This window comes from Falco punctatus (genome assembly GCF_963210335.1).
Source record: "Falco punctatus genome assembly, chromosome: 4".
Classification (NCBI taxonomy): domain Eukaryota; kingdom Metazoa; phylum Chordata; class Aves; order Falconiformes; family Falconidae; genus Falco; species Falco punctatus.
Genome location: NC_137583.1, coordinates 92,587,353 through 92,600,767, shown reverse-complemented (window position 1 = coordinate 92,600,767; position 13,415 = coordinate 92,587,353). Strand labels below are relative to the sequence as shown.

Here is a 13,415-nt window from a genome sequence, read left to right as displayed (position 1 = left end):
TTTGGAAGACCCAAGAGCTCTCTGGGCTTAAAGTAATGCTCTCCATTCAGAGAGCTGGATGTATCCCTATTCCAGCACCAAACCAACAGCATAACTTGCATTTATACTATGCACTAGTTGCAAGAATGAGTAATTCTGCATCACTTCTCTAGCGTGCTCCCTTCGATGACAACTAAGCATCTGTGAGATGAAAAAGCACTAAATTGCCACTTTTTCACCTTGACCCCTGCCATGCCAATGGGACCGGCCCCCACACTAAAGCATTACCATCACAGTGGTCTTCACCTTCTCATTAGCAGTAGGCAGGAGCTAGCTGTGTTTTGAGATGAGAGCAGCAAATACACGCTTGGGTCAAAAGCTTGTCCAGGGAGTTTTTGACTGCCCGTGAACTTCAGAGGGAGGAGACAGAAGGCGTGTGCCCGCGGGCTGGGAGAGCGCCAGCCACAGAGCAAGGGCTGGATGCTGGGCGACAGAACGAGCGCAGCTCTGCAACCTGCTGCAAGGGAATTGGACAGAAAGAGCCTTTAATGCAGGCTCTTGGGATCTCCTGAAGCAGATATCAGATTGTTGGAGACAATTTAAAAATTTCCAAGTAGGATTTACTATTAAAAGCTGTTACTGAGAAGTAAGTAGCTTTTAATTTCATTTATTTTTTCTTAATCTTACCTTGTGGCTGTTAAATTAGGTATGCTAGGTAATGAACTTCCCATGTTTATCTTTAACTGGAATTTTGGAATAGGAATCCAACCTTGAAGAGCTATGTTATAAGGATCAAACATCACCTCTTCTGCGTGGGTCAAAAGACACGACAGCTGCCTTAAAACTGCTGAGGGATTTCAGACCGCAAGTAGCATTCGCTGTAGGTCACAGAGCTCCTCAGGGTTTCACTGGGAAAGGACCGAAAGAAACAGCTGCCATGGCTTTACGGGAAAGCAAATTGCCAAGAAAGGGGAATTGCTACAGTAAAGGAGTCCATCCTTCCCATAGAGAAGAAAAAACCCTCTCCCTAGACATGTGGGAGGCTTTATTGAATAAACAAAGGTCAAGGATATGGAAAAATGGACGCAAAAGATTTGTCATGAGCTAGACCTAAACCATTTCCAGCAAAAACTGGCAAAGTAGCCAGCTGAAAAGATTGTGTCTGCCTCTCAGTAACCATGTGGCACCAAAGGTGAAGTTGGAGCTGCAGAAGCTACAGAGAAGCTCAGCTGTTCCTAAGAAAATCTGCAATCTAAAATTAGCAGTAGACAGCACAATCCAGTGATATGGCGTGCATATGTGATCCATGATATCCGTAATGCAGTCAGTCAACTCTTTGATGGAAGGATTTTAAGTTGCTTTCACAGGAGCTTGACTGTTGCGGAGGAGACAGCGGAAGGGGGAGCCGGCATAGCCATTGCCACAGGGAGCTGCACAGGAGATGGAACGAAGAAGGTGTTGTGGGAAAGACCCAGACAGCAGCTGGGCAAGAGGCACATGATAAGCCTGAGCAGAAAAAATACCTAAAGCATCTGCACTGAAGCACAATCATAAGCATTTCAGCCTCTGCACTTGTCGATAATGAATAAGGGGAAGTTGCATGATCCTTGCACTGTTCAGAAATGACTTGAAGCAAAGCAGCTCCTTGCAGGCTGTATCATGGGGCACGTGAGCTTCTCTCTAACACTGGGTCTAACGCTTTCATGGCAGAGTATCACAAGGGACACTTCCCCACAACTTTCTCCCTGTCAAACTTAAAAAGAACACTGATTGATCAATACAAACACAATACACATCTGCAGTTGCTCAGCAGCAACCTGCTGGCTCAAGCAGAAACATTGAGTTGTGGTGACACATGGACCTCCACAAACACACGTGACTTTTGGGAGGCAGCAATGAGAAGTGCTCAGTCTACCTCCCTACCCTGGGGCTCAGCTCTCACAGGCATCTTTGCTTCTGCTTAATCTTAGGGTCCCTTGATAGAAACAACCGATATGGTGCTCTCGCTGCCCTGGTGTTCTGAGGAGCTGCCACATATTTTTCCACGAGACCCACAGTTGGTGGGAAGGGAAGCTTCGTGCAGCTGGAGGGCTACCTCATGCGGTATCCCCATTGTATGCACACAACATTGCTCCTTGGAGAAATGATACCCAGGTGGTCAAATCCTACCAAGTGCCTGTTTTTCTGATCTTTATTCTTTCCAAATCTCTACATCTCAACTGAGCCTGACATCAGTGTCTAACCGTGCAGGCATTGTGCTCTGCAGCCGTCAGTTGAGCAAAATGTCAGCAGGTGATGATTCATGCTTCATTGGTGCTGCTCTATAATTTAACAGCAGTATATACAAATTAGGTCTGCCTCCACTACCTTTTTTTGAGACGTTATTTTGATGCTATTTTCCAGCAAAGCCCTTGCGAGTGGTTAATGGACAGTAGCAGTTACTGGTAAAAATCTTTACTTGAAATGAAGGGCTCATGCTTGTGATAATGCATTTGTGGAAGTTACTATGCCAGATATAAAATGTATAAGAAATAGAATCAATATGAATAAATATCTAGCTATGAGTACTCTTAGTAAGAACATCTTGGGAAAGAGAGAGCATGAAATTAGGAAAAATACTCAGTTTTCCCCTTCTAACTTAGATAAATGTATGACTGTTCTGTTCCATGAAGATGTATGTCTAGTTTGCTTTTTTTCACCCCCCTATCACAAGGTTCATAATTTTTTCTATATTAAGCTATATTTCTGGTCTCGTCCACAACTTCCAACATTTATTTTTTGTGAGGTCAGTATAAAAGAACTCTGTTATACCATTTACATTTTTCAATTTCTAAGTCACCTTCGTTACACCATTTAAGAAGACTAAGAGTCACCTTCCTGGTACCTTTAAGAAAAACTTCCATTTTGTACTGAGATATTTTTTGAAACTAATAAGAGGAGCAGGGAACATGCTGTTATGCCCAGTATGTTTTATAAGCGTTATGATGTTTTGCTGGGTCTCCTCCCAATGCTGGCCAGCTGCAACCCATGCGGCAACCAAGACTAGAGTTTTACAGAAAAGTATTTTAATAGTTTCTCTTGGGACTTTGCTTCATCACGTTCTTTTCAAAAACTGAACATGACATATTTGCAGTCACTATACGTCTCCCAGATTTTTATCTATTTACAATTATAGCTGGGGGGGGGGGGGGGGGGGGGGAGTCTTGTACCGTTGCAGGGAGATAGGGAGAAAAGAGGCAGAAATAAAAAAGCCAAGCAAGGGATGGCTGATTTTTCAGAGTCAGTTTCAGCCAAAGCTGATTCCTCATAAACAACAGGACACATTTTTTTTGCACCTGGTTACCTCTGGAGATTAGCATTTACTGACACCCGCTCCAGTTTTCACATCAACCTAGTAAGATCTAAACCTCTTCTGCTTCAGCATGCTGGTAATCCACCTTGCCAGCCCCAACAATAAGCTACAAACCTCCCATTCTGATCACAGTGCTGTACAAGAGCAGTAATAATAGCCTGAGAAGCGACAATGAGCAACTCTGTCTCGGAAATACTTTGACAGTAAGCATCAACTTACTTTGTTGACTGCTTCAGCCACTCAAGCACTCAGTTTACAATTACTCACCATAACTGGTTTTAAATACCTCACTCAAGGTTGTTGGAACAGGTAGCTAAGGAAGATGCTTAATTCCTCCACCACACGTGGTGTGTATTTTAAGTCTCCATATTTGTCATTATTTACATAACAGTTCATGTAAATCTGGAAAATATTAATAACTCTAGCCTTTTAGGACTACTCTCCAGATACAGAAGACAGAATTTTTTAAATCCAAAAAAACCATAAAGCTAAAATAAACTTGTTCCTAAGGACTAAGAAAACCCCCAATGTCTTTGAAAATGCCGGTCTGTCTCTCTTTCAGCTTGTTACCAAAGAAGAGCAGATTTTGAATGATTAGCCCCAATGAGTGAATTGCCTGCTGGGGTTTATAACACTAAAATACGTTTCATTTATAAATGAAATGGTTTTTTCAGCTTGCTGTCTCAAAGCAATCCCCATGCTCTACTGTCTTATGAAGTATCAAATTTTAACATGGTGCTGATGTTTTACACATACTGACAGTCTTGTTTGCTAAATACACATATCACCAATTGTGTTATCCCTAACCCATTATAATCTCTATTGCCACTAAGCATTATCAGTATTAATAACAGCCACTAAAGCACGGAAAATACAGCAAATGTTTACTCAGCTGAAGGTCACGCTCTCCGTTGACCTGCTCCCCACTTTATGTCATTGAATTTAGGGCAGCATAAACGGACAAGTGCAAGAAAAGAGTGAATTTGCAGCCGATTTTCTACTGTGCCACTTCTCCAAGTCCTGTCCTGCTTCAATCACAGGCAGCTTCACGCACAAAGGATTTACATGCAACTCCATTGCAAGCAAAGATCTACTCCGGTTTGACCCAAAGCCCACTGCAGTCAAAGAAGGTCCATCCTGACACTGTACCAAGCCCTCACTGTCCATAGCACATTTATAATTATTAACCAGAAGCAGTATCAGCTAAAGCTGTTTGAGTAGCAAACCCCTAGATTTTCATAGATAAGAGTCCTTTCTATTAAAAAAAAACAATATCAGAGAAATTAGGTTCCCTGCTATACTTTGTGGGATGCTTAAAATAAGCTACAAAAATGGTACCATTCTTTATTAAATGTTAAGTGGTTCTGAAAGAGTAGTTTCTAGGGGGGCCCCGTTTAATTTCTAAACAGTCCCACTGGGTTTCATCTGTTCTGAATTCCATGGGGAAAGAAGAGATAGAAATTGCATTTAAAAAAAAACAAAACAAAAATAATCTGACAGTGAGAGGGGAAAATATCTTGCAAGCACTGTTCCCTCCCCAGGAAAAAAAAAATTAAAAAGGATGATTTAAACAAAAATTAAGGACAACTCGCATTTGAATATTATATCTTTGGGCACAAAGCCAAATGCAGATGCATCTAGCCATGTTTTGGACCGAGGCCAAATTCTCTCAGTCCCAGTTGTTCAATTTTATAGCGAGTGAACAAAAGGGGGGGGTTGATATAATATGGTCGTTTGGTAACCAATGTTTGGGGGCTTGTTAAGGTGCAAGTGAGGGTGTTTATGTGAAAGGAGAGCATAAAATTAACACTGTGTATTTCAAACCAAAGGATGATCTGTGTCATGTAGCACTGTATTTTGCGATTATTTCTGATAGCAGCAGGGCAGCTTAGCACAATGATTTACAAGCGAAGACGTCGTGTCAATCCACTAGGTTTCACTTCAGAACCATCTTGAGAAAAATCAAATCTGGACACAATACGCAGTGACAAACCCCAATATACTGCAGCAATTGTCTTTCTACCTAAAAACCAAATGCCTAAACCAATGTTTTTGTTCTTCTCTCATAGTACTGCTAAAACAAGTCGAACCGTTTGCAAATCCCAATGTCTGGGAGCATCGCAGTGTTAATAGTGGGGTTTTGCTCCAAACTGTGATGTGGTCACTGGGTTCCCCTGATCCAGGGGATGAGAAGGGAACCCAATGGCTCTGGATTGGGGTGGAGCAGAAAAGACGATTACCAGCGACATGAGGGACACACACCCTCCCTCTCCCCTCCAGCCACGCTAATGTGTTTCACGGTGTGGAGGATCACTGAGTGGGGAAGTGACAGCTGCAGAGGCAGTACCAGCCACTACAGACCCATGGGATATTAGCAGGTACGTTAAGGCTGATCCTGTCAGCATTAATTTCCTGGCTGTCCTCTCTGCAATGGGAGACTCTCCCTGGAAGGGTTTTGGGGCAGCAGAGGGGACGCTGTATGTTCTGGCAGGTACCCAGAGTGACTGGGATCAACTGAGGCAACAAAGTGCCTCTGTGCCACCAGCCCGGACCCCCACCGCAGTGACAGTTTGGGGTAGCTGCTCCTCCAAGGGTGGAAAAGAAACCCTCCCTCTCAATGCCTACTGGGAAACTAGTGAGCAGCTCAGTTAAGTGAGTAATAGTAATGATTAATAATCCTGGGGATTTGTAGCTGGAGGAAGTTAGTAGACTAGCTGGCCAGAGGGAGAACACAGAATCTTTTTGATGCTTGGTGCACTTACTTGGCCAAAAAAACCCCAAATTTTACAAGGGGAGACGTGGAGTCCCAACTTCCGCAGTTGCTCTTTGGCCAACCAGAGAAGCAACATGACAGCCAGAGGGTAAGGGTGGGCATTGGAGCATGAGCAGAAGCAAGCCCGCCCCATTACTCAGGGCTGGCTCTAACTCCAAATCACCCCCCTGTGAAGGAGGGGAAGGGCCAGGCCAGCCCATCCATCACTGCCACGGCCAGCCCTAGTGGCTCAGCAACGCCTGCAACACATCCCTGCTCCCAGGCGGAGACAAACAGGTCTTGGAGGACCATTTTGAGAGCTCTCCAGGCTGTTCTCAGGCACACTTCTCTAAGCCTAAATTCAGCCTGAGTACAGGCGGCTGCCTCACAGTTGAAGTCAATGAAGCTGCATCCACCTACACCGGATCTGAATTGACTCTATGAATAGATATGTACAGGCTAGGATATTCAAATTCTGTGGTTGCCAAAACTAGACATCTGTGTCAAAGCATTTGACAAGTGCACTGATATATGTCAGCAAATTGCCTGAGGTACTTGCTAAAAAACTACAGTAACTTTCTCATCCTGAAATACTTCATCTGCACAATGATTAGAAAATGGCTACAAAGACAAAATGCTAATAACTCCTGCCTGAGAATTTAACTGTGTGCTCGTATTCAAGAAACGAGGCTGCAACTTACATTGTTATGTTAAAAAAAAAAAAAAAAAAAAAAAAGAAAGAACAAAACAAGGTTCAAATACAGGACCTTCAAAAGCAGCTTTATATGTCAAGGATCTCAGTGGGATCTGATGGTAAAGAAACACTTCTGCAACTTACCAACTCAGCCTGTAACCACTCCAGGAAACTCAAGACTCTCACGATCATCAATTCCAGGGAGCAATGTCTGTGCAAAGTAACATTGACGGGTCAAGTGCCCTGTCCTGTCCTCTGGCTTAATAACAGAGTTGTGCACCAGATTGGTGCTTGAGGAATCCATATGCTGACATTCTGCCTCACTTGCCTCAGCCCAGGCTGCACTGCTCATCGCTGGCATGTCTGGACACCACATTCGAGCGAGGAAAAAAAGCCAAATTCAAAAAGACGAAATCTCATTCTGTCTCATTTTATTATCAAGGGAACTCAGAGCTTCTAAGGCATGGGAAGGACCACAAGCAAATTCTGTGGAAAGGAAAACTCGAGCCAGAACGACAACCTCTGGTTTTTCAAGGGGAGGGGGGATGTAGCTTGGATTCCAGCAAGACACACATTATATATGTTCCATTTTGAAATGAAGATGGCTTTACTTCTAAGTATATGTCAATAAATGTGAGCTGTTAGAGAACACCAAACCAACCCAATACAGGTTTTTGATCATTAGGATTTGTACTATGAATATATATATTTTTTTTTCTCTGGGGGAAAAAAAAATAAATCTTAACTTGGAATTGCTGCAAAACAACAGTTCTGGGCTTTTCTTATGCATTCACTGCTTCAACATTCAAGAAAAAAAACCAAACACCAAAGCCAAAGAAAAACCAGCAGATATTTTGAACCCAGCCTGAATAATTAAACAAATTATGTAAAAATAAAAATGAGAAGGTAGTGACAGGGAATAATTAATAACAGGAACATATTTTATATAACAACTTAGACAAGGTAGGTCTCCAAAACCAAGCCCACACGAAAAACAGTTTTCCTAACAATATGAACCCAGCTTGAAGAAAACTTGTTAGAAAGCCTGTAACAACCCTGAGAAAAGAAAATTGCCCCATTGCACTGCAGTTGTGATATGGCTGTATCCATTCTGAATAACAGGTACTATCTCTTCACAGCACAGGCAGCTTATTTAGAGCTGTATTGCTCAGGATAGCTGTGTTTCAGAATTTACAGTAGCTTAAACTATGTTGCTCTGATAGCTGCAAGATTTAGTTGAGTAATTTTATGCAATTGGCAAATAGGCAGAAACAGTATAATTTAACATTTATGAATTGCCAATCTCCTCATATAAATACTGTAAGGAACGCTGCAATTATCAAATTATCTAAAGAAAGCAAATTGCGATTTGGGATGCTGCTTATTTGTTAAAGTGATTTATAAATGAACAGAAGCGCATCAACTTAAAGAGTTTAATCCAGCAACTCAACAAAAAAGTTACTTTGTCTAGCATAGGTGGGTTTGTAATTGTGATACATTAGGAAATTTCACTGTGTTTAATGGCCCTCAAACTCACCTTTTCTCTTGAAAATGAACTATTGAGATCTCTGATGGAGGAGTGCCTAGGAGCCCTTTCTGGAGCCCAAGGTGTAATGCAATCATCAGCCACGTACATATATACATGCCAGCTATACCCTGTTTGGCTGACTCACGTTCCACTGAAGTTTCACACAATCCAAATTCAGCAACCTGGTGTTTGTGATTTGCCCATTCAAATGACTCTTATCAAACACCTAACGCTCACTACAAGGTAAAGAAAGCCTTTAATCACCTTCCTTTCTCTTGCCTATAGGCAACAGCACCTCCTCTTGCCCCATCTCACTGCCAGGGCTGCTCAGAAGTGCTTGATCGGGCAGCAGATGTAGGACACCAGAGCAGAGGTGCAGGCAAAGTTAGTCCTAGTTAACGCACAGGGAGAGAAGTTTCTGCATATGAGAGGAACTGTGTGAGGAGAAGCCACTTGCTCCCTAAAATTTGACATGTGATTGCTTAAATATTGGATCAAGGCCACAGTTTGGAACGAATCAACATGCAGAAAAGCCCAAAACTTCTTTGAGCCGCAGATACACAGAAATGTATGTACTGATGAAATGTATATAAATGCTAAATGTATACAATAAGGTGGAAAGTACCTAATGTAATAAAGAATGTATATAAGCACACATAAATAACTGCATTTCCTGTGCTAGCAGAAATACTTTACCTACAAGGACAAGCTAAGAATTTCAGTGGAATGCACTTGCACATTGTCACCTATTGTTTAGTTACGTAAAAGCTTTTCTTGGAGAACTATATGTGGGGATCCATGTATCTCATTTGGACATGATCCCAGAAAAAAAAGCAGTAAGAATCTGACAGTTTAGAAAAATTACTTCCATGCAGTCTCTTGCATTGCGTTCATCGCTATAGCATCAGAACCTTCCAGTAGAGCAGTAAGCAACATGGCTAGTGTGTCACACATTAGTCCTTTCTTCCTCTCCCCCAAGGTGAAAATTGTGTGTGGTGTTTTCCTTTTGCTTTGTCTTGCACACACAGACTGCTGGGATTCATTTGTATTGGGGAACCTAGGGTGAAAGACTCGTGTAAACATCAAAGATTATAAACTTTGTGATGGTACTGCATCTTTGCGCAGAAACATTATAAACCCAGGCAGAAATTAACTTCGTCCTTTGAGTAAAATTATCTTTTTGCTTCATATACAAAGTTCTTCTCTCTTGTTGACCTACCCTAAGTACTTACTGCAGAGAGCACCTGACAAAGGCTGAGTCATCAGCATTGTAAGAAATACAGATTATTGGTGAAAACATGGTCACATCCATGCACTAGAATTCTTAAGAGTCTAAGCTGGACTCTTTTCCGTTAGCAGACACGCTAATTTACTTAATGAAATATTGAAACCACTTACACCCTAAGAAGAGCTTGTCAACATTTTCCCAACAAAACTCTTCCAACAGAAAAACTGGTGTTCTGACTAAAATTAATTTTTTTACAAAAAGTATCTACTTTCTAAGGAAATTTTGCCTGCTTCTTGAAAAAAATAAAAACATGAAAACTTTGTGAAGCCCATTCTCTGAAAAGTTCTAGTCACAGGCATAAACTTAGCTTCTTTTCACACATCTTGACAATGTTTAGATCTGTTGACAGTGTTGTTATCAAGAAATGCCGAGGGGACACGGACAGAAATCTGTTTCATGTAGCTCATTTAAGTTAATACCTTCTCCTACCGTTTGCTATCCCAGCACAGCCAGTATGTCCAGAAATAGATGGAAACAACCGTGTGCAAAGGGTGGCTGGTGATAAATCCATCAAAATTAAAATTCAAGGTTCGAAAACCTTGACAACAGCAGGGATCCAGATTTGAATCTGACAGTAAAATAAAAAGAGCAAAATTCTCATGATAAGCACTTCCATGGCGCTCTGAGGGATTTAATCCTGGAGAGCTGTGTCACAACCAGGTGCAGGTGGTCACTGCTCTCCGAGAGGACCAAGGGGCTTGCTGTCACCTGTGGGGAGTCACTCCCATTAGGCTAGCAACACCCTGCTCCTGCAGCCCGAGGCCAGAAATAATAGAACAACACCTACATACAGAAGACTGGACCAGTGTTGAAGCCTGGAAATTTATTTTGGCCTTTTCTCTTTAGTGTCTAAACAATCTCCGCATTTCTTTGTTAAGGTCTTAGATTCAAAGTCCACCTCTAATTTAATCAGCATCAACCTGCCGTATTTATTCTAACTTAATAGTGCCCCCAAAAAGCTCATTTTTTTGTTGAATTTACCTGTTCATTTGTATCATAATAGTCTCTTTTCAATTGCTTATAAAAATATAAAACCAACAGCGACAAAAACCCACAAAAACTCACCACAAACAACAATAAAAAAGCTTTACCTTACTCTAAGGCTTCCATGCCAAATGACCCTTCTAAGACTCACCCTCCTGGAAATTTCAGGCAAACAGCCCCTATGATTCCAAAGTCCAGGTATCTGGAGAAGAGGCAGGAGCCCTGTCTCCACAGAGATGGTCACACCACAGGATCCAGGATGCTAGCCACAAAACAAAAAGAGGTGAAGTCAGAGTCTTATGGAGTTTTATCCCCTTCTTTTCAACCTTCTATCACCTCTCCTCCCAGCTGTCGCTGTCAGGTCTGTCAGTTCTTCAATCAGGTTGCTCAGGTTTGGGGCTAACTGAGTTCTCAGGCTCTCCTTAACTTTTTTACCCCACGGTGATGTTAGCTCTGCCCAAATGAGGTGTAGTCTTACAAGAGCTCCCAAGGGCTCTAAACACAGGGCTGTTCCTACAGTCTCCTTTCTGGAGGTGTAAATGATTTCTTTAGGAATGAAAGGTTAACAACTGAGCGTCTTGAATACAAGGGGTCAAGAACTGAGACTAATTTGCTTTTCATTGAGTCACCTGGCTTGGAAGATGCAGAGCATCCACACGATTCTCTTATTTAAATATGTTCCATTGTTGTTGTCTTGCTGGTGGATTCCTGAATAAGAGACCATATTGTATATTCACACTGTGCTCTGTCAAAAAGGACAGAAATATGTTGAAGTAAGGACTGGCCAACACATACAGATGCCAAGCAGAAATGTTAAACGCCAATACTGAAAAATGAAGTTATGTGAAACCTCTCCAAGAAAACTCTACAAACGTTCATAAGTCACGCAGCTTCCCAAACATCGCTTCAGTCAACACCATCCTAAAGCAGTGGGTCACCACAGAAGCAAATGCCAGGCCCTGTGCAGTGCAAGGCAATTGAGGGCTTTACCTGTCACCCGCATATGTCTGTTGGCTGAGTTTATTTTGCCTTACATTTTGTTAATACCTCCATATGGAGATTGTGCAGGGAGAAAACTCATGTCCTCATGGGACACCAGTGCACCCTCCACTGTTTTTGGAGTGCATCCTGTGGAGAGAACCTGGAGCTGGGATTGATGTACTCAAAATGAGTTTCCTCAGTGCTGGGTTGCATTAACCCAGGTTTCAAAGGAGGACTGAATGCACAGTTTCCTGACAAAAGCTTTGCGTGTTTTGGCCATGAGCAGCACCGGATTTTCAAATCCTTCCTTCTCATCAGCCAGGGAAGAGCAGACTCATATACTTGATATTTTGAGTACAAGCTCTTGAAGCAAACCCTGAAACTGCACGTGAGTAAATGTATTAAGCCCCAGGAATGCAGATAGGGAAGTGAAGACATCAGTTCTGTGATTTTTTATATCTGCACTCTTGTCAGCATGAATGCTGAAATCTCTGGAGGTAAAAGTCTGGAGTATTTCACCATCATTGCCAACAAGGTATCAGTAAACTCCATTATGAACCCTCTGGGGGCACAGTAAATGAACAAAAATGTATGTTAGCCTTGGCTGTTTTCTATTGTTAGATGAATGAATTAAATCAAACATGTCTGATCTGAGGGACCGCTTGGGTTTTAAAGTTTGAAGGGATGATAAATGAAGTGTAGCCTTTCTTTCTCTCTTCTCTGATTTTGTGATGAGCCCAGTTGCTTGCTGAGAGAAGGGAGGCAAAGGGAGAGACAAGGAACAGACTCACGCTGGGTTTGCGGTGTCTTCTGCTTGGGTGTCTGTGATAAAAACTGCATCATATGTGTCATCTCTGAGAAGTCCATGTATTGTTTGGTGGCAGGTAATCGTGCATTTATCCTAATGGGTTTTTCTGGGATAAGTAATATAATGTTCTTCAATCAACTGTATCAAATCATTTCCAAGCCTCAATGTTCACACTTAAAAATGCATACACATGTAAGACAGGTCTGACTCTGGCACCTTAGCTACATTCTTTCACTGAATATCCCTGTGACAGAGCCTCCCTCTGTCTCAATCATGGATGGATCTTACGAGACCATCTTCCTCATTGTGTCAGTAAGTTAGGGTTCCTAATTGCAATTTCCTGTGCATTTTCTTCTATCACTTCTCTTGAATGCACTCAGGTTTATCAATAGCATCTTTGGAAAAACAAACTCCTGCAACAACTTCTGAAGAGGAGCCTTCCCCTTATGCTGGTACCCAAGGAGAGCTGCTAGACTCCCCAGCTTTCCGGGGAGAGGAGTAACGGTGGTAGCTGAAGACAGCAAAGTCTAGCAAGTCTGAAACTGGTCAGGAATGCAGGAAGCCTGGATTTTATTTCAAACCTGTCACGGAGTGTTGTGTGAGTGACCTTAGGCAAATCTTTTTTACCTCTCATTATCTCCTTTTCTCTCCCACTCATTTTCTATCTTATCTCTTCATGCTGTAAACCCTTTGAGATAGGAGCTGCCACTCTTTACATTCAGAAAACTGGGAGACCTAAGATGGCCATTGCATAATTAAAACAAAAAATACAGCACTTCAGTTCTTTGGTATGTGCATGCAACTTTTAAACATGTTACAAACAACTAGTTAAATCTGCTTTTACAGAGCAGTAAACTGACACAGGACACTCAAGTGACTAGCCTTAACTGCTGAGAATTAGTGGCAAGCTGTGGACTACAGCCTTGAAATCCTGGCTGCTAACCACCTGATACAGTCCTTGTTCTCTTTGTATGGAGTCTGCTAAGTTGGAATGACACTATCCTTTCCAGTCATATACATCCAAAGCACTCAATTAAAAAAAAAAACCA

General features: G+C 42.1%; 1 protein-coding gene across 9 annotated transcripts in view; it reads left to right on the top strand.

The window, feature by feature from the left end:
- NEUROD6 (neuronal differentiation 6) overlaps window positions 1–13,415 on the top strand; it is a 61,455-nt gene extending 48,040 nt beyond the window's left edge. For all 9 annotated transcript variants that reach the window (XM_080383356.1, XM_080383354.1, XM_080383355.1 and 6 more), the window contains one exon: window positions 1–13,415. This exon is cut by the window's left edge. The gene's annotated coding sequence lies outside the window, so the exon portion shown is untranslated.